At 40.7% G+C, this 18,758-nt stretch overlaps 1 protein-coding gene across 2 annotated transcripts in view; it reads left to right on the forward strand.

The window, feature by feature from the left end:
* The first annotated feature begins 3,578 nt into the window (after positions 1 to 3,578).
* The window catches only part of bahd1 (bromo adjacent homology domain containing 1), a 32,690-nt gene continuing 17,510 nt past the window's right edge, over positions 3,579 to 18,758 (forward strand). Inside the window, exon 1 of one of the 2 annotated variants that reach the window (XM_005916648.3) lies at positions 3,579 to 3,961. The gene's annotated coding sequence lies outside the window, so the exon portion shown is untranslated. Of the gene's footprint in view, positions 3,962 to 9,250; positions 14,432 to 18,758 lie in introns of those variants that run through there. The other variant, XM_005916649.3, reaches the window with a different exon arrangement.

Consider the following 18,758-nt stretch of genomic DNA (forward strand, 5'->3'; position numbering starts at 1 on the left):
TACAAGGACACTGAGAATTCTGCAGAAATTATTGAAATGTATTTTCCTTAAGCCTTTGAATTAAAACAGAAAGACAGATATACTTATTATATTATTCAATCTTTAATTTTATTTCAGCAGACAGCTAAAATGCAAAGACATTTCCAAACAACCTACTGCAGTAAACACACTCACCGTCGTGCCCAAAGCTTGCTGACACATGCAGAACTTCAAGCTGCTGGACAGCATTGTCTCGTTTCTCCTTTCCTATTGGGCAGCTCCCTTTGGATGAGGGTAAGCCTCTGTTTAGCAGCACGTCTCAGGCATACCTGCTCGACAAGGACCTCACGTTGACCTGAAAGCACCTGCCATTGTAGAGACACGTGACAAAGCAATTCAGCAACCGTGCCCAAGTTTAAAAGGTCTTTTTTTTTCTTTTTGGATATTCTGAAGTATTACTAATATGAAGCATTTAACACTATGTCCCAAATTTTGTTAAAACTATCACAAATAAATAGAAATGAATTTCTATTTAAAACATTTGATATCAAAAAGCAGTAAAATGGTCAGGGATGGCCTGATCACATCACTGGTGTTATTGGACAAGAGTACTGGACAGGTCACCAGCCTATCACAGGGTAACTAAAGCTTAGTTAAAAACCTACTGTCTTGACTCGGAGTGATTGCAGTCATCTCCATCTTAACATCGCAAAAACCAATGAGATGGTTTTAGACTTCAGGTGAGGTTGGAGGAGGACCCAATTAACACCTATAACCACCATTAATGTAGTGTTCAGCCACAGATACCTTGATGTGCAGTTGCACATTAAGTTGGACTGGAAGAGCCATATGGAAGCAGTGTACACTGAGGGACAAAGACGATTTAATTTCCTAAGGAGGCTAACATCTGTCAACCTTTGCTCCACAGTGTCTACCACATGGTGGTGATTTGTTTGATGCTGTGGCCTGCTGGGGAGAAAGGGGTCCACACAGCACACAGGAACAGAGTAAACAAACTTCTCAAGCAGGTCGGCTCTGTGCTCGGGTCTGAACTTGAGAAAGTCCAGCAGGTGGCAGAGAGAAGGATGCTCTCGAAGCTGAAAGCAGTTACCATCAACCCTGCCCACCCTCTTCATGCTCCGGAGGTTATCGACAGTAGCATCTTCACTCAAACACTGATTGCACCAAAGTGCAAGCCTGAGCATCTCAGGAGGTCCTTTATACCCGCTGCTACAGGACTGTTTAATGCACAGTAATGATAAGATGATTTTATCTGCATGTTTGCATATTTGCACATTGGTTATTGGCCAATTTAATTATTTTTATATGTTATTAACTGTATTTGGAATTGATATTGTTTAGCTGTTTGGGATGCGTCGACTGTATTAAAGCTGCAGTGGCAATGCAATTTCCTGTGTGAGCACCAGGTTTTATCTCCCAAATAAAATAAATTCCACATGTTATACTACCGTTGAGGTCTGGATTGAAAATTGAAAAATATGCCATTCTCTTGAAATAGCGCTGCACAACACACATTAAATCAGTTTACACAACAATACAAAGAACAAAAAACAAAACATGAGCAAGTCTATCAGCAGTAGGCAGTTTAAATGTTAGTGCAGGTGTGTCAAGGAAGCGAAAACATAAACTACAGAATTATTTTTTGGCTTAAAATTGTAGAAATTACTTTTTAAATGTTAGCCAAAGGCCACAATATAATGCCTGTTTTATTAAGTCAAAGCACTGGGAAGCAGACGTTTAATTAAATTGAATCCATTCATAAATTTTAGAACTGAGCTAACCTTTTTCTCTTCTCTCTCACATTTGCTGAAAGCAAAGAGATTTGAGGGGCATTGCTTTTTACACCAAATGAAATGAGCGTCTCGTTAAAAAGCAGTCACTGCTGCTGTAAAGTGAGGTGAAACGGGAGATGAATTGACAAAAGTGTCTGGTTGCAAAGGATTCAGTAGCTTAAGTCAAGTCAGAAGGGATTTTGAGTCCATCCCAGGTCACTCTGTTCACACAAAACACTAGAAATGAGCTGCCAACGGTGGCTGGGCTTTCCCTAAGGCACAAGAAGAGGAGCTTGGTCATTCGTGCGCTGGAGGCTCGGGGGGTGTCAGAGTAGAGCCACTACTCCTTCCACATCAAAAGGAGCTAGTTGAGATGGCTCAGACATGTGACTGGGAATGGATGATGGATATTTTGACTACATGATTAATTTGGCTGAAAGAATGAACTTTTATTATATTACCTGTATTTTAGTGTAACTCAACAAAAGCAGTTTAAAAGAGCAATTACACATTTTCTGGTTAATTCATGTGATATTAACATATTTCATTTTTAAATATCTTTAGTGTACAGGTGGAATTATTTCTCAGATTTTGTTTTAATAATTGACAGCTGATATTTAACATTATTGTTCTTTTCCAAATTAATGCCAATTCTTTGATAATCATGTAGCTCGTGATATCAAGTGGCCTGGGATGAATTATCGTTTCACTCCCTACGTTGATTTTATTTATGAGCTTTCAGAAATTAATGAGTCAAAGCATATAGCCTCTGTTGCTCTACACAAATAATTTCCCCAACAAGTGACCAAAATTATTTTTAAAAATCTATTATCAGTGCTTAAAAACTCATGAAATTTTGCACATCTATCTGAAGTGGTGACAGTTTAATTACTGATCTCGCATGTTGGTATGGCGATGTGCTTCTAACGATGCAATTTTGAGGGATGCTTTTGCCATTTTCAGGTGTTGTATTGTATTTTAATGAACTCTTTCTAGGGCTTATTCTTTTGGAGTTTCTTGATCCACTGGCAATCTGCTACCCTGCCTTTTGAGTTATGATAGCTGGGATAGGCCCCAGCTACCCTGCAACCCTGAATTGTATAAGCAGAAGAAAATCATTGGCTGAATGGATGGATGGGTTTCCTTGAAGAGGAATGTCATTGTGTTATTGTAGATCTGCAGGGTTAGCAGCAACGTGAGGTATAATTAGTGGGTATTCCCCTGATACCTAGTGGGGCTAAAAAGCCATATTGGTGCACCAATCAATAAGAGTCTAGGGCTAAAAACACACCCACATGAAAACCCACAACCACAGCACGTGATTACACATTGCAGATTTTCAAATGTAGTTTACTTGCTGCAAGGTTTTGCTCATTTCTTACAACTTTTTTTTAAAAAAATAGAAGCTTAATTTTACTTTAGAAATTACTCGTTTGTTTAGCTTAAGTCAGTTCATCTAAATTAATCATAACCGTTGTTATTGTTTCCACGATCACATTCAAATGCTAAAATACTACCCGACGACCAATTTCTGCAAACAAGCCATTTTAAATATCATCGCAAACAAAAGCACAATACAAAAAAAAGGGAGACCATAAACTCCATAAATTCTTCACTCAGTGTTCAGCAGCAGAGCCCGACCCTCTCCCCTCAATCCCCCCGCCAGGGTTAGGTTAATACACCCGTCAAAAGGAAAGGGCTTAAATACATTAACTGGGTGAAACCCATCTGTCAGCCACAGCGGGGGCTGCTGGGGACGGTGACATGTGGACGACGCGTCCGTGGCCCTTTAAGAAACTCCATGTTTTCTCTAGGCTACATGATGCGTCAACACAAAAAGCGGATGATGCTGTTATGTAAAAACATGCCAAAGTGAGCCGTAGTTTGCAGGATTTCTGCGGAGTGCCGAGTGCGCCTCGCTCCGTCTTATTGACCTCTGCTTTAGTTCTAAGTTTACCGAGTGGCGATTTTTACGCGTAGAGCGTGGAGCGGCGCAGATCGGAGCAGGAGAGAGGAGAAGAAGAAAAAAGGCTTCAGCCGATCAACTCAACATGAGTCGCCCTCCGCACGGTTTTCCTCCTTCACTTGCGGGAAGCGTACACCTGACGCATCACTCTCTCTTGCCGTGGAACTGATCTTCCTCTCCAACATATCGACTCCCGCTGGGTTATTTTCCACTTTGCGAAACGGTAAGACGCGAAAGCGTTTCAACTCTTATCGCATTCGAGGCAAAACTGAAAGTGTCAGGCAGGACAGGATCGAAAGAGAGGAGGCAGCTCGGGTTGGAATAATCTGTTGACAGATAGCAAATCCTTCTTGTTGCCGGGGGTCTGTAAAACCCTCGGAGGTAACTTTCGGAGACATCTGTTGTCAGTGGTGTCACTTGTGCAGGTGGCAAAGCTGCCTCTTTTTTTAATCGGCCAGACGCTGGGTAGCAAGGCTCGATCGGCTGAGACTCCCAGCTCGTGATCGCAGAAAATGTCACGCAAGCAGCTTCTGTTAGAGTCAAGTTTGAGGCTCGGCTCTGTGTTGGAGTTTGTATTTGTGGGTTTGTAAGAGCAGGGGGGGACATGGAGATCCTCTTGGAACATGTAAGGGTTTTTTGTTTTTTGTTTCTTTCTAAAGACACGGCTAAAGCATGCCGATTAGTCGAATCTGAGGGGTTAATCTTTTATACACTTTCAAGCTAATGATGCCACCAAAGTAGTAGTGGTAGTAGTGGTAGTAGTGGCGTTTTGGACGGTTTAAACGTTGATTTACTCAGGAAAGATAAACAAACTGATGTTAGAGTTTTATGTGGTTTAATCCATCTGCTCCAAACAGTTGAAAGTTCTCTGCAGGTTACTTATTTAACAGCTGTAGTTTCTATAGAAGATTATTAATGCTTTGTTCGCCCACTTGTGTGCCTTTTCACTGCGGTTTTGGCACTTTCACTCAGGTAAAACATCTGAATACGTCTTGCATTACCGCTGGTTTGACAGAATAAGCAATCTGAAGGTTTAACTTGGACTGTTTTGCACTTTTCCCTGACATTTCATAGACTAAACAATCAGTAAGTCAAGGAAATGAAATGCCATAATCTGGGAAGAATCATCTCCTGCTGTTAAAGGCCACTGGAAAGTGCAGACTTTTCATATGACATGAGCTTTATAACGCAAGTTGCCTGGTGAGTTCCTGGGCATAATAGTGTTTGTAAAGGCCCTTGTGAGCAGAAGAGCCTGACAATAGAGCGCCAGCTTTGGAGGTCGTGGTAGATTTGTCTCTGGTCGGTTCTCCAGCGTTACCTTGACAGGCTATAGCAGCATGTTGAATAGCGTTGCGCTGCCCACACGTGAGCCATAAAGCTGGATATCAATCCAGGACTTAATCCCATTATTGCTGAAGAACTGCCCTGATGTGGCCACGGAGGAAAGACGCACTGACCTCCCAGATGTCCCAGAGGAGACGAATACCTCCAGCCTGCAGTCGGGACACATGTGGTCAGAAGAAGAAGAAGAAGAAGAAGGAGGAGGAGGAGGAGGAGGAGGAGGAGAGGGCAGAAATGAAAAGAATAGCTGTTAGCAGACTAACTGAAACAGTGGCTGTGTTGTCGCCCTGTTATCATCTTTAAAAATATATTTCACTTGTTGAAAAGATCATCTGAAAGTGAAACAATTTCCGCCTACAGCTGCGTAGGAAAAGCACACTGACAAGTCCCAATTTTCCAAAACATCACTGTGTGGTTGTCATCACACTGTAATTCCCCACAGAGTGATGTTAAATATTGTCTAATAGAAACACCACTTTGGGCTGTTTTTTGGGGGGGTTTTTTGTAACAGTTTAGTTTTTTAATTTGCTTTTTAATCTAATATCTGTTGTTACATTTTCAAGATTTGTTTTCTAGCAGAGAAACTTGTATTTCTAAAGAATTATTTAGGGAGAACATTAGAGAAATCCATTTCCTGTATGTACTTACTTATTCACTAAGTGAAGAACACAAGTCGTTTCTTCATGATCACAGTGCTGTCCAAACCAGCTGAGTTTAAAGAGCACTTTATGTTAAAAATAATCATGCTTATCTGAGTTGCCTTCATGCGCTGAGCTCAGTAAGTGAGCTTTTTTATTTCTAATACCAAACTTACTTCTTATAAAGCCCTAAAATTAACTTTACATAAAGCAAGAACCAGATATGTTTTCATATAATACATCTAAAGGAACCAGCTGACACACAGAGCTACCTGGGAGCTTTATCCTTAAACCCTGACCCAGCAAAGTTACGAAACCTCAGAGCAGGTGCCCACTGTCCTCTGCAGGTAACCCAGCCTCAGCTGAGATGTGGGTGTATGATGGGATTCCAAAGAAATGCACGTGGAACAGAAAGTAACATCATTATTTTATTTTGTACAAAGCCACAGGTTAGTTGGCCTTATTGGGAAGAAAATAAGGCAAATAGTGAAGTTTAACCCCCAACCACAGCGTTGCACATAGCCAGGCTGACCTGTAATTATGTCTTTATTGACATTATAATGAGGTCAATTGCTGCGATCGTAGATTTCAGCTGCTACTTGACTAAATGCCATCATAACCACAAAAGAAGTGCTTGTTACAGGTTAACATACAATTTACAGAACTTTGCACCTTTTTTTTAAAAATGTTTTACAATGCTAATGAGTTTCCTTCTTATCCCTGTTCACTGGTATGAATTTTTCTCTGTACTGAATGAGCAGCGAACCTCGGGATTAGCAAAGCTGCTCTGTAGCCCTTAGTTGTCTAAAAGCCATTAGCCAGCCCATACTGCTCTGCGCTCTCTTTCCCCGACTCACGCTGGCTCAGTTCCAAGACACAGCTGTGAAAATTACAGGCCTGCTTCATGGAAACATAGAAGAAGAGGAGGCAGGGCTGGTGTGGACGGGAGGAGAAGTGGAGCAGAGATCCACAGACTGCTGTCAGCTGTCCACTGGTCCACAGCTGCAGTGGAGATTTTAGAGATGGGGTCTCACTCACTTCTACTTCTGACACACACTGGGATTGTTTACGTGTGTGTGTGTGTGTGTGTGTGTGTGTGTGTGTGTGTGTGTGTGGGTTTTGATGGAGGCATTACAGCAAATCCTGTTTGGCCGCGACTAAACAGAACAGAAGTCCTCCCTGTGACTGACAAACGTCAGGCTCCTTCAGCGAAAAGCACATGGCACCAAGCGTCCTTCAGTTTGGCAGATGCTAAAAGCATGACTGAGACCCTGGCAGGTGGGCAGGCGGGCACCCCCACCCCCTCCTCACTCACTCCTCAGCTCCTCAGGCCTCCTCTATCAGAGAGTCATTGTTCATGATGATGATGACAATCTCTCACTGTCTCCATTCACCGTGCTATCTCAATCCATCACTCTCTTGTCTCTTGCCTCCTCCCTCCATCGCTGTCTCACACACATTCTCTTAAATATCCCTCCCCCCCTCTCTTGTTTTCCCCTGCTCTCTCACAAAGTCTGTGTCAAACGCCTGTATCTCTGAAGAGCTGTCAGGCAAAGAAAAACAGGAAGCTGAATGTGAAAGGAAAAAAAGCCTCTCTGACTTCTACTGAGTTTGACTTTTCTTCTGCTCAGTGAGATGTAAGAGGTGAGATTCTCTCCTCTCCTCTCCTCTCCTCTCCTCTCCTCTCCTCTCCTCTCTCCTCTGCTCTCCTCTCCTCTCCTCTCTGTTGCTTCACTTCGATCTTCATCAGTATCTCTCCATCTACTTCTCTTTTTTTCCCCTCTCTCCTCCCCTTTTGCTAGTCAGGCAGCCTGGCATCTTGCCCCGTCTCTTTGAAGCAGAACAGTAGAAGCAGATAATTACACTTCCTGTCCTGTATCTGCTCTGCGTTGCTCAACTGTCATCTTTACATCGGTAGGCTACACGTTGAAGACGATAAACAGCTTACAACCAGTTTTGAGCTCGAAGCGCTGCTCTGTGTGCATGACACATTCTCTTTTGAAGCTGCGTTTTGCCTCTGCACGTGTGCAATTAAGATGATTTTCGTCTATCATGTTTATCAGTTTCTTGGCTGTTTTTTAAAAGCTTCATTGACTGCTCCGCGTATCCCCCCCCCCGCCTGCGTCAGACTGAATTGTGCACCCTGTCTTCCTATTTCTAACAGAAATGTTTAGATTAAGTTAAAATTAAGTTTAAGATTAGGCTTTAAAATCTTTCCTAACCCATGCAAACACAATCACGTGATAACCAGCTATTTGTCACATTGCTGCTATCAGCCAAGACTGACACAAACACTTCTCTCGCACACACGCTCCCTTTAGAAAGCCCCTGGTAAACAAACAGTCTGCAGCCAAACAATGACAGGTTGTTAAAGTGGTTAGAGAGATATGCCCTGCTGAAAAAGTCCATTTTGTTTTAATGACAGGAGACTGGTGTACACGGCACTTCCTCTTCTGTTCTTAAACTGACTCTTCCCATTCATTAGCACTGCTGGTACTTTTTTATTTTAATCTCTAGGGTGTCACCCAGCTGTTTTATGTGGAGCTTTGTGCGGTTGTATGTGATTTTCATTACACCATTGTTGCATTCAGGCTTTGCTGGTGTGTGTAACAGTCACATTATCTGCTGTGGGTATCACTGTCAGGCTCAGAGCTGCTGTGCAGCCAAAACACTGTAGGGAAAATGACAAACTGACCATTAGTCTCAAATCAGCCACTTGTAGCTAGCCTGAGAGTGAGGACACCTCGGCTAAGAGTCATAAAAGCTGCAGCGAATAATACCACAAGCAGGTTTTGAGCAACAGTAGAAACTGTATTTGCATCAGCTCCACTGGTACACGATGTTTCAGTCAGTTTGAACAGGCAAAGCGAGTTGTGGACACAAAACCAGCATTGCGTAGTCAGGCAGCTGGGCAAAGGGCACATGACCGATCTGAATCAAATGCCCCCCCACGGACTGTGTTGAACCCATGTGGTGACATAATAGGTTGAGTGCATAGTTCAACTCAAAAGGCCTAAATCGTACATTTCTGTATCCTGTTTTTTTGCTGCAAGTTTATTCTTAAAGATCTGACCTGAAGGTATTATTTGTGCCTGTGTCACTGTTGTTAGGCAGTGCATTCACATCTAAGTGTGGCTTCCTAACTGCGCTGGCCTTGCCTTGCCAGTCCGCCACAGCAAAGCTTGAAATGTGAAAATCTTCCACAGCCCACCCAAACCTTTAGTCACAACCAACTCAAGTGATTTTATTTTTAAATTCCCAAAGTATTTGATCATATAGAATTTATAACTTAAAACTTTTAATTATGATTAAATATTCAGTTAAGAGTTTTCTAACTGAATGTTTTAGTGTGTTGTGTGTGTTTATGAGAAATGACCTCTCAGCCCACCTGCAGTACCTTCGCTGCATGATGTCTCATCAGGGCTTCACTCCCTGAACATATTGATGCCTGTCACAAATATTTAGTCTCCCGGTGTAGTGATGTTTTAGTTTGGGGATTTAAAAAAAAATAATAATTCACATTTGGGTTGCTTCACACTGGTTATATAAAAATATGGCTGTAGGACTGAAGGTGTTTGCTCACAGTTAGTGGGACATGATTGAAAATCTCATAACAATTATTCCAGTCATTAACTAGCTCTTTAAAGCAGCCATAATTAATATTTTTGTTGTAACAACAACAAGTGGCTCAAATGACTGTGTGCAGCCTAACTGCACTGGGACATTATTCTCAGTTTCTAGTATTTATCTGCTAGAAAATGACTCCTCTGAGGACTTGTTGGAGACCAGAAAAGAACAAATAAATGATTTTTTTGTTTGTTTCAGGCCAGTTTTTTTTTAGAACTGACTAAAAACTCATCTCCAGTGAATGAGTGCTCTGTAAGTACTTTGTGTCTGCTGAGGGTATAAATAAACATTTGGCATGAAAAAAAAAACAGTTTGAATTCCAAACTTTTCTTTAAAGAGTTGCTTCAGTTCATTGAGGTTTGTTGGCATTGGTATATCTTTGTTGTCATTTGGCATTATATAAGTACAATTGAACTGATTCATACGCAGCTCTATTAAGATCCTGTCAAAGCATTTCAGTTGGGCTGAAGTTTGGACTTTCATTGGGCCATTGCAACATCTTGATTATTTAAAGGAGCCGGTCTACAAGAGAATGGCTGTTGGCCTCACATTTGACTCTGTAAATACTTTGGTATACGGAACCATTCAAGGTCAATTCAAAGACTGCAAGATAACCAAGTCCTGCGACTGCAAAACGAGCCTAAACCATCACCACTCCACCACCACCATAGTTTTATGAGGTGTTCGTGCTGATATGCTGCGTTAGGTTTTCATCAAACGTGCTGTGCAATCTTCCGCTTACATGACATTAAACACTATTCATTTAAGATGTAATGGAATCAAAGGTTAGGTTTAATGTTTTCTACTTGTGAATAATCTTTTGTTTCACTTTAAATTGTTTGTAAATGGTTTTACATCCATTCCCAGATTAACTTTAGGTCATCAATCGATCAACGTCTTAACGAGGAAAGACATTAGCCTTTCCAATCTTAGTGAAGCTGACTGACTTTCTGTTGCTGAAAGCACCAGACCTGCAAACTGCCAGAACATCTGCTTTCATAGAGTTGTTCACTTGCTGATGATCAGTTAAATAAGTGCATTTGATTAAGAGTCTGGATGCTACTTATCCAATAATTCCTACAAAAGCAGGAAGGGTGTACTTAGTTTCCACACACTGCTTCTTCTTCATTTTGCTAAATAAGTAATGACACGGTGTAGTATGTCATGTTGTGGTTCATCTGAGGTTGAGTTTACATCATTTCAGATCCTGCTAAGGACCAAATGATTTTTTAAAAAAAAATTATCTCCTAATATATAAAAGCCTAGTAGTGGAAAAGGACGTACTTCCTCTTTCACATTACAAACGTCTCTTCTGGTAAAATGTTTTGGTGGGTTTGTTTTGTTTTGTTTCTCCTGAAATGATTGAGATGTTTGCTGTATGTCTATAGATCAGCACTGAGCGGGTAAGTGAGTGCATCCTGCATGTAGGAAGCATTTAGCCCTCTAAGTTGTTGCCCTGCACCTCTCCGCAGTGTGTTGCAGCGTGTTTATTGCAGCGCAGGTCACCTCTCAGCAGTCCATTCTCCCTCAGCTCCCCCCGGTGCTCACGCCTCATTAGCTCAACACACTCAGGTCCTTTGCAGCTGTTAATTACACACTGTAAAGCTGATATCAGCGAGGACAGCATTTATCCCAGTTAAGCTTGATTCTGACTTGTCAGTAACTTGACAACATGGTGGCTTTCCAATCAGGCTGTTGTGGAAAAACAAAATTGAACCGTCCGTTAAGCTTTTCTTTAACTTGAACGCCCACTGAGTGAGTCCGGCAGCCGTCAGTGATAGTCCGTAATTTGTGTGTATCGCAACGGGCCGATCTTATCTGTGTTAAGAGGTAATAAATGATGAGCAGCAAATGATCAGTCATGTTTAGATTGAATGTCTCATTAAGAGCAGAGGATACAGTAAATTAGCCTAATTAAGAGGGATACATGCTTCTATTTTTTTGATGTTATTCATGAGAAAAACATTACTAACCTACTACATTAGGCATTAACATGATGGATTTATAGCTCATTGCATATTCGTCATTACATAATATATCGTATTATTTAGTGTTTTTCCTGGGGCTCTATGTAAATGTTATCAATGTTGATTAAAATGTCTCTTCTTCTCTAACGAGATCTGTTCAGATGACTTATTTTGTCAACACATGGATGGAAGTTGTGATATTTTGTAGCTTTTACTTAAATGAATACAGTTTAACATGAATGCATTTAATGCAATTCATCTTTGTGCTTCTTTACAGATAAACTGTGCTTCGTATAAAGTCACAGCCACTTTATTAGGCACATCTTACTGGTGCTGGGTTTTGCATTTAGAACTGCTTTAATTCTTTGTGGTACAGATTGAACAAGGTGCTGGAAACATTCCTGAGAGATTTGGGTCCATATTGTTGCTGTAGATTTGTCGGCTACATATCCAGGACGCGAATTTCCTGTTTCCCCCACATCTCAAAGGTGCTCTATTAGACGGAGATCTGCTGGTTTTGAAGGCCGCTTGAATACAGTGAACTCATTGTTATATTCATATATTCACATTTGTGACATGGTGTGTCATCCTGCTGGAAGTGGCAAACAGACGATGGGTACACTGTGGTCATAAAGGGATGGGCATGGCCATCAACGATACTGCTCGCTGTGGTGTTTGTACCAACTGATGGTCAGTTGGTACTGAGGGGCCCAAAGTGTAACAGGAAAATGTCCCCTACATCATTACACCACCAGCATCGGCCTAAGTTTTGAAACAAGGCAGGATGAAGCCATGCTTTTATGTTGTTTACTTCTAATTCGACCTTAACATTTTAATGAAAGAGAAATCAAGACTCATGAGACAGGAAACATATTTCCGGTCTTCTGCTGTCTAATTTTGACATTTCCTGTTCTTAGCTGACAGGAGTGGCACCTGGTGTGGTCTTCTGCTGCTGTAGCCCACTTGCTTCAAGGCTGGACACGTGATGCGTTCAGAGATGTTTGTCTGCACACTTTGGTTGTATTATAAATTATTTGAGTTAGAATCAGATTCATCTTCATTTGGTTACGTTTGTTTACACAAACAAAGTTCTTTGCTCTCTGTATAAGAAAATAAATATTTTAAAAACAGACATTTTTTTAATAAGCAGATATAAATGGAGACCATAAATACAAAGAGTATATGAAAAGTAAGAAAAATACAAGTTACAAATTCTTAATCTATACAAACTATAACAAATTACAGCTGGGCCTGAATGATGGATATAAATAGGCTGAACATAAAGCAACGTGGACGAACCCTAGACATTTATTTTAATAGTGCACGCTGTTACTTTCCTACCAGTTGAAGCAGTCTGACTCTCCTCTGTCCTCTGGCATCAACACAGCATTTTCACCCAGAGAACTGCTACTCACTGAACGTTTTCTCTTTTCCTGAAGTTCTCTCTAAACTCTAGAGATGGTTACGTGAGAAAATCCCAGGAGATGAACAGTTTTGTGAAATACTTAAACCAGACAACCAACAACCATTCCACACTCAGACTGACTTAAATCACTTTTATTCCCCATTCTAAAGCTTGGCTAGAAGTTTGTCATCTTCAGGTCATCTCAAACAAATCTGTATGACTAAACACGGTGAGTTGCTGCCATGTGATTGGCTGATTCGATATTTGCATTTACAAGCAGTTGAACTGAATGCATCCCTATTTTATTATTAAAAGAAAACCAGAACATAATCCAACCTATAGCAGGGCTGCATGTTAGAATATTCCTATGCCTTTTGCACCCAAGAAAGTTTTAGTTACTGTAGTTTTATTTTGTTTTATACGCAATGAGTTGTTAAAGCTATTGTAATAAGCATTCTTCTGTATTTGAACAAAGGCTTGTTAAAAATTCAATGAATAGTACCTATTGGCATTATGTGCCTGTATAGAAGCTGTGGGAACATTAAGATGAAACATTTAGATGGACGTATACTTGTATTTTCAGCTGGTTTTAAAACAATTATTCAAATAGTCGTTTGAAACTTGAAATCCTTTATATAGTAAACTACACAACGGATATAGTTTGTAGTTGAATTGGGTGATGATATGGTCTTTATGGCTAGAATATTTTAATATTCCACATCTTTTATTCATGCCCACTTGCTTTTATTATGTTTAACTTACGCTTTTTGTGGATGTGCGGCTTCAAGTTGACCATCTAATGGCTGAAAGTCAGTCAGGTTTCAGTACATTCACTCTTGCTTTGCAGCCAATGAGGCAGAGGGGAAAACTTACTTATCAATAACTCTATTTATTTATTTTTGGGACATAAAATAGAGCTGGTTTCATTTGGTACAAATGCATCATAAAACAGACCGACGTTTCTGAAATGGGGAAATTGCACTTGTCTTTGGCGCATATGCACAGAAGATTTAAAGAATTAAAAAGCAAAGAAAAACCACGAGGAAGTGTGGAAAAAACTGTCACGATGACACCGTTTAGTCCCTGTAGGAATATTACAGTAACGTGACCGTGATTTTACACGGGGATGTCCCGGTGCAACGGCGAATGCGAATGCAGGCAGCGCATGAATATTATCTCCAGCTTGCCACTTCGGAAGTAGGTCACCGCTCACCGATTTGTTCACCATGTCTCCAGCTACTGTGGGCTGTTTGGTCCACGGATCGCTCCCCGGGTCCGCAGCTCTACCGAGTAGAAACTGATCATCGGGAAAAGAAACAAACATCACGGACGGGAGATTTTTATTGTTATTATTTTATTTTATTTTTTTCAAATTGAGTGGGTGATTATTTCCAACGGGACACGCGAGGTAATGGTGAATCGCTGCTGTGTTTCGGTCACAGTTGGAGATGACAGGGTCGGTGGTTAGGCTGCTTCTAACAACTCGGCTGTAATACGAGCCTCCTAATGATACTGATATTAACTAGCAGCTCCGAAAAAGCCCGATTGAGCGAGGATGGTCGGGTGTTTTCCATTCGTTTCCCCGCTGAGGATCTCTCCTTTTATTTCCTACTTCTCATATCGCAGCCTGCACTCCTGCTACGGCATGCTGTCAGATTAACACTGTCCACCACCACCACCGTGGCCAACTGCGATCTTCAAGAGGCGAGTCATTTGTATGTATTTTCTTTATTTTGTTGAACAGTGTGACTATAATCGTTTTTTCCTACCCAATATATTCGCGAAACAGTAGTGGATGTGGGTGTTTGTGTAACTGCTGGAGCCCGAACCTGTGTGTAGGAGAAGCGAGGTGTTGGTGTTGGTGGTGGTGGAGGATGGTTAGCGTTTGTTTGGTTGGTGGTGTAAGACTGTGGAACTGCTGATTTGCTCCAGGAAAGTGGACTTGGTTATATGCACTATCTGAAGCACAGCAGCTTAGGACCCCGAGAGCTCCAGCCTCGGGGCTGTTTCCCTCATGATGACAGCGCTACACCATGTCCTTCTTCTGAATGAGCCTGTGAGACAGCCAGGCAGAGCCGCCTCCTCCTCCTCCTCCTAATCCTGTATCTATCGGACTTCTGATGTAGATGAAACTACAGCCTCTTAATGTGCCATCGGCAGGGAGAGAGTCAAATCAATGGCAAGTAGGTCTGATGTGTGAACTATGCTCCATTTACTTTAAAATGCGTAAGATTCACACAGTAGAGCTGCACTGGCATTTGATCATCTGCCGACTAATCTCAGGGTCAAAAGGGAGTCTCAAGATATTTAAAAGGATTTAAAAGGAAAAAAATGACTATATTTTTACTCACTTTTGCTTTATGTTTTCTTTTTCTTGATATTTCTTCACTGCATCAACCAAAGTACTTGATGAAGTACTTGAATAATTCAGTTTTAGTACTTTACATTTAAATATTGAGCTTTTTCCTTTCCTACATTTATTTGGTTGGCGATTTGTGTGCAAATTAAGGTTTTTCTACACAGTAATACTAACAGCTTCTATTGTGTGACGTGTTCCTGCAGGACAAACTGCCTAAAAGTAGATAAATGTGTTGAATCCCAGCAGCAGGTAAATGCAGCTTAGATGTTGGGAGATTAGTAGTAAAACACAGCACTAAACAATATGATATTATGAATGCACCCTTTTACTTTTGAAACTTCGTACTGCAAGATACTAGTTTTAATAGTGTTACTTATGTAACACTTGGAAAGAAGGACTTTAAAATGAATAAATGTTAACATTGCAGCATTTTCAGCTTTTTTAATACTATAAAAATGAAATAGCGTATACTGTATATTCACACTGACGCTCTATTCTATAGGTTTGCACATTGAAAATAGTCACCGCCAAAAAAAGGATTACTTAAAATCATCAAATCCTCCTTTTTTGGGCTAATAAGTCTTTAAAAAAGCATTATAACTGTATAAGAATATAACAGTGTAATACAATATAGCAGTGTATCACATTAAGGAGGTTTTAAAAGATGAAATATTTTTGTAAATGCAGTATGTCATGGAAAGAGCCTTTAATTCTCAGCTATGGGATACATTTATTTAAACAACAACAACAAAAGTAATGAGAAAAGCGAAGAAGGCAAAAATGGATTTCCGCCTTTAGTCACTCGATGACCTTTGACCTCTTTGGATTCATCTGTTAAATCCTTGACCTTTCAAAGTAAACAGATTTAGTCACAGAGATTTGTACTCGGCATGTCTACTGTTGTCTTAAAGTCAGATAGTGGAGAAAAAGGTTTCCTGTGTAAAATAAAGATAAACAGGGTTTAAACATCCTTCACTGTATATTAAGACTCAGTGTTCTCTGTGAATGGGTTATATGGACACGGGGGATGTTAGAAAAAAACATAAACTGTTGCTAACAGGGATTTTTAAGACTTATGTTTAATGTTCCCTCAAAGAGTCGTAATACAAATGTTAATATTTTCAACTGTGTGTGTATGTGTGTGTGGGTGGCTTTATGCAGCCTACTGGCATTGCTGCTGTGCATAAGGCGGTGTGAGCAAAGCTCATCTAAACTGGCAACGTGTTTTAGTTTGATTTTCGCAACAGCACGAAAGAAAAGTGACCGTAATACTCTAGCATTAATTCCCTCCGCTGAAAGGCCGTGTTCTTTGTTGTGGTCAGCGTGGCGATGCTTTAGCCAGGGGAAACGATGATGCTCTTCAATGAGCTCCTGTCCTTCCACTGTGCATGCTTGTCTTATTCAAATGAAGTAACTTGATTTGATATCCACAGACAGAAACTCAATGTGAGGCTCCCTCTGTCCTCTTGTTATCTGAAAATTAAATTTCTCCCTCATGGATTGCATTTCACGGTTCACCGACTCATCCGCCAATAAGGGCCGTAAGACCGAGCTATGAGATGGTTTCAAAAACGTCCGGGCGGAGTTGTCCGCTCCGGATCTAAGTGGGTTTACATTGGTTCGCCTGGTTAAGCCCGAGTATGTTCCGTGTCGTTATTCATTTTAATGCACTGTGGCTTATAAAAAATTGTACTCAGGTTTTAGCGCAGAAAGTCTTGCACATATTTTATATTAGCAGACGGGGGGGGGAAATGACTGGAAAAGCAGAATAAAACTATTCACTCTATAATTAAAGAACTCCGAAAGGAGCTACACAAGGTTTTGGTTTAATCAACCTTTCATTAAGTGGGACCTGAGAGCAGGCTGACATAGTAAAAAAATGCACTTTGTTGCACACTTGCTGATAAGGTCAACTCGTGTAAATACTAGAGTGCCTTATGGTTTTTTAAAATATTATTTTACACCATTTATTGTGGGCAATACAGCCTTAAAATGATAGTAAAATATTTCAAGATGATGTGCAATGATATTTCTCATGACATAGAAAAAATAGCAAGCTACATTTCAGTGATGCTTGCAGTCAGTGTAAATAAATAGGGGGATTTTCCTTTTTTTCCAGTGAGCTGCTGTTACTGATGGCACACCTTCTAAATCAAAGTGTGGATCTACTGAAACAAGGTGCCAGCAGAAGCAGCATCAGCAGTATAGTGTGATAGTAGTGGCACAGCAGTATATCCAGTGACATGGCAGAAGTCAAATGTAAGCACAAAAGTGTCCCAGCTAGCTTTTTCCTGGAATTTTTAAGTAAAAATATAGAATAACTGCTTAAAACTTTAGTATATTAAGTTAACCTTAACTTTTTAACCAGCTGCTTAAAGCACTGATTTTCCACCGTGTAACCACATCAGTAATTTCCATCCACCGTTTGCTCTTCCTGCCATATGGAGTGCAACTAGCAGCCGGCGATGCTTGGTTTGAGTCATTTGTTTACTTTTGGGTTGCACATCACCAGCTGCTAGTATCTACTCCTTTGTAGCCCGGTTATAGTTGACGATGTTTTCAGCCTCGAGTGGAAAACTAGTTTGTTGTTTCCACCTTCGGCAGGAACAGTGTTCTTGTTTATTTTGCAAAGCATCGTGCTTTGTTGGAGGTTGCTAAAGTAGCTCGCCTTTTTTAGGTGCATGCCCGGGTTTGTCTCATTATTATGCGCACTAAGAACGTGTGGCGTTGCTATAACAGCAATATCACAATGTCGTGGACGATGTTATACGGCACAGCCCTATATGTAGTTTTTTTTTTTTTAGACTTGCGCTGCCTAATTGTAAAATTTTAAAAATTTAAATCCATAATTAAAGGCGAAATTCAAAGAGACAGCTCATAGCGTGCAGTGTATGAGATCCTTGTTTTGTTTCTCATAACCCTCTCCGGCGCACACGCATACACTCTCCTTGAATGCCCCCATCGCAGCCATTAAAGCCCTGTTGGAACTCCTAAGTGGTTCACTTTAAAAACAGGACAACGGGCAAAAAAGATTACAGCATGATGTGATGCGCTTTGATTTATAGAAAGCCAACATGAGTACAGATAATAAACATCACTTACTGTGGGCTTGTAAGAGCGTCTCACAATACCATCAGCTCCAATCAGTTGTTGTCAATCGTAGCCTTTAGAAAGACGGCAGGCGGTTGTTGCTCGGTGTTCAAAGGGTGAAAGGTTTTTTGTTTTTTCTGGTGATTTATAGGATTTTTTTTTTCATTAAAGTAAATGAGATAATATGCATATTTCAAATTATTATTAATGTCTCAACAGGGGCATTCTGGACGTAAAAATCCCACTCATATTCTCCATAGAGAGTTTGATGATGAGCCATAATGTTTTAACCATCTAAAGCAGACTTACTGCGACCCAAGACATTGTTAAACGATGGCATGTGCTCCTATCCGGTCGTTAAGTGATGACGTGACGAATCCTACTTCCGGGCCTAAAGTAGTCTGCGTTTAATATGGCTTTTGTGTTGTTAACATGTTTAATGTTTTGTATTTTCTTCTATTTGATCTCAAAAAGCTCCTAAAACAGTCAGTGATCACTGTTGACCTCCCTCGGCTTTTATTACGCTAATCATTTATTTAAGCTCAGTTTTTAAAACCTTAGGATGTAACTACAGCCCAGCCCATGCAGCATAA

Source organism: Haplochromis burtoni, unplaced genomic scaffold (assembly GCF_018398535.1).
Source record: "Haplochromis burtoni strain Fernald_Lab_line unplaced genomic scaffold, NCSU_Asbu1 Contig_16, whole genome shotgun sequence".
Taxonomy (NCBI): Eukaryota; Metazoa; Chordata; class Actinopteri; order Cichliformes; family Cichlidae; genus Haplochromis; species Haplochromis burtoni.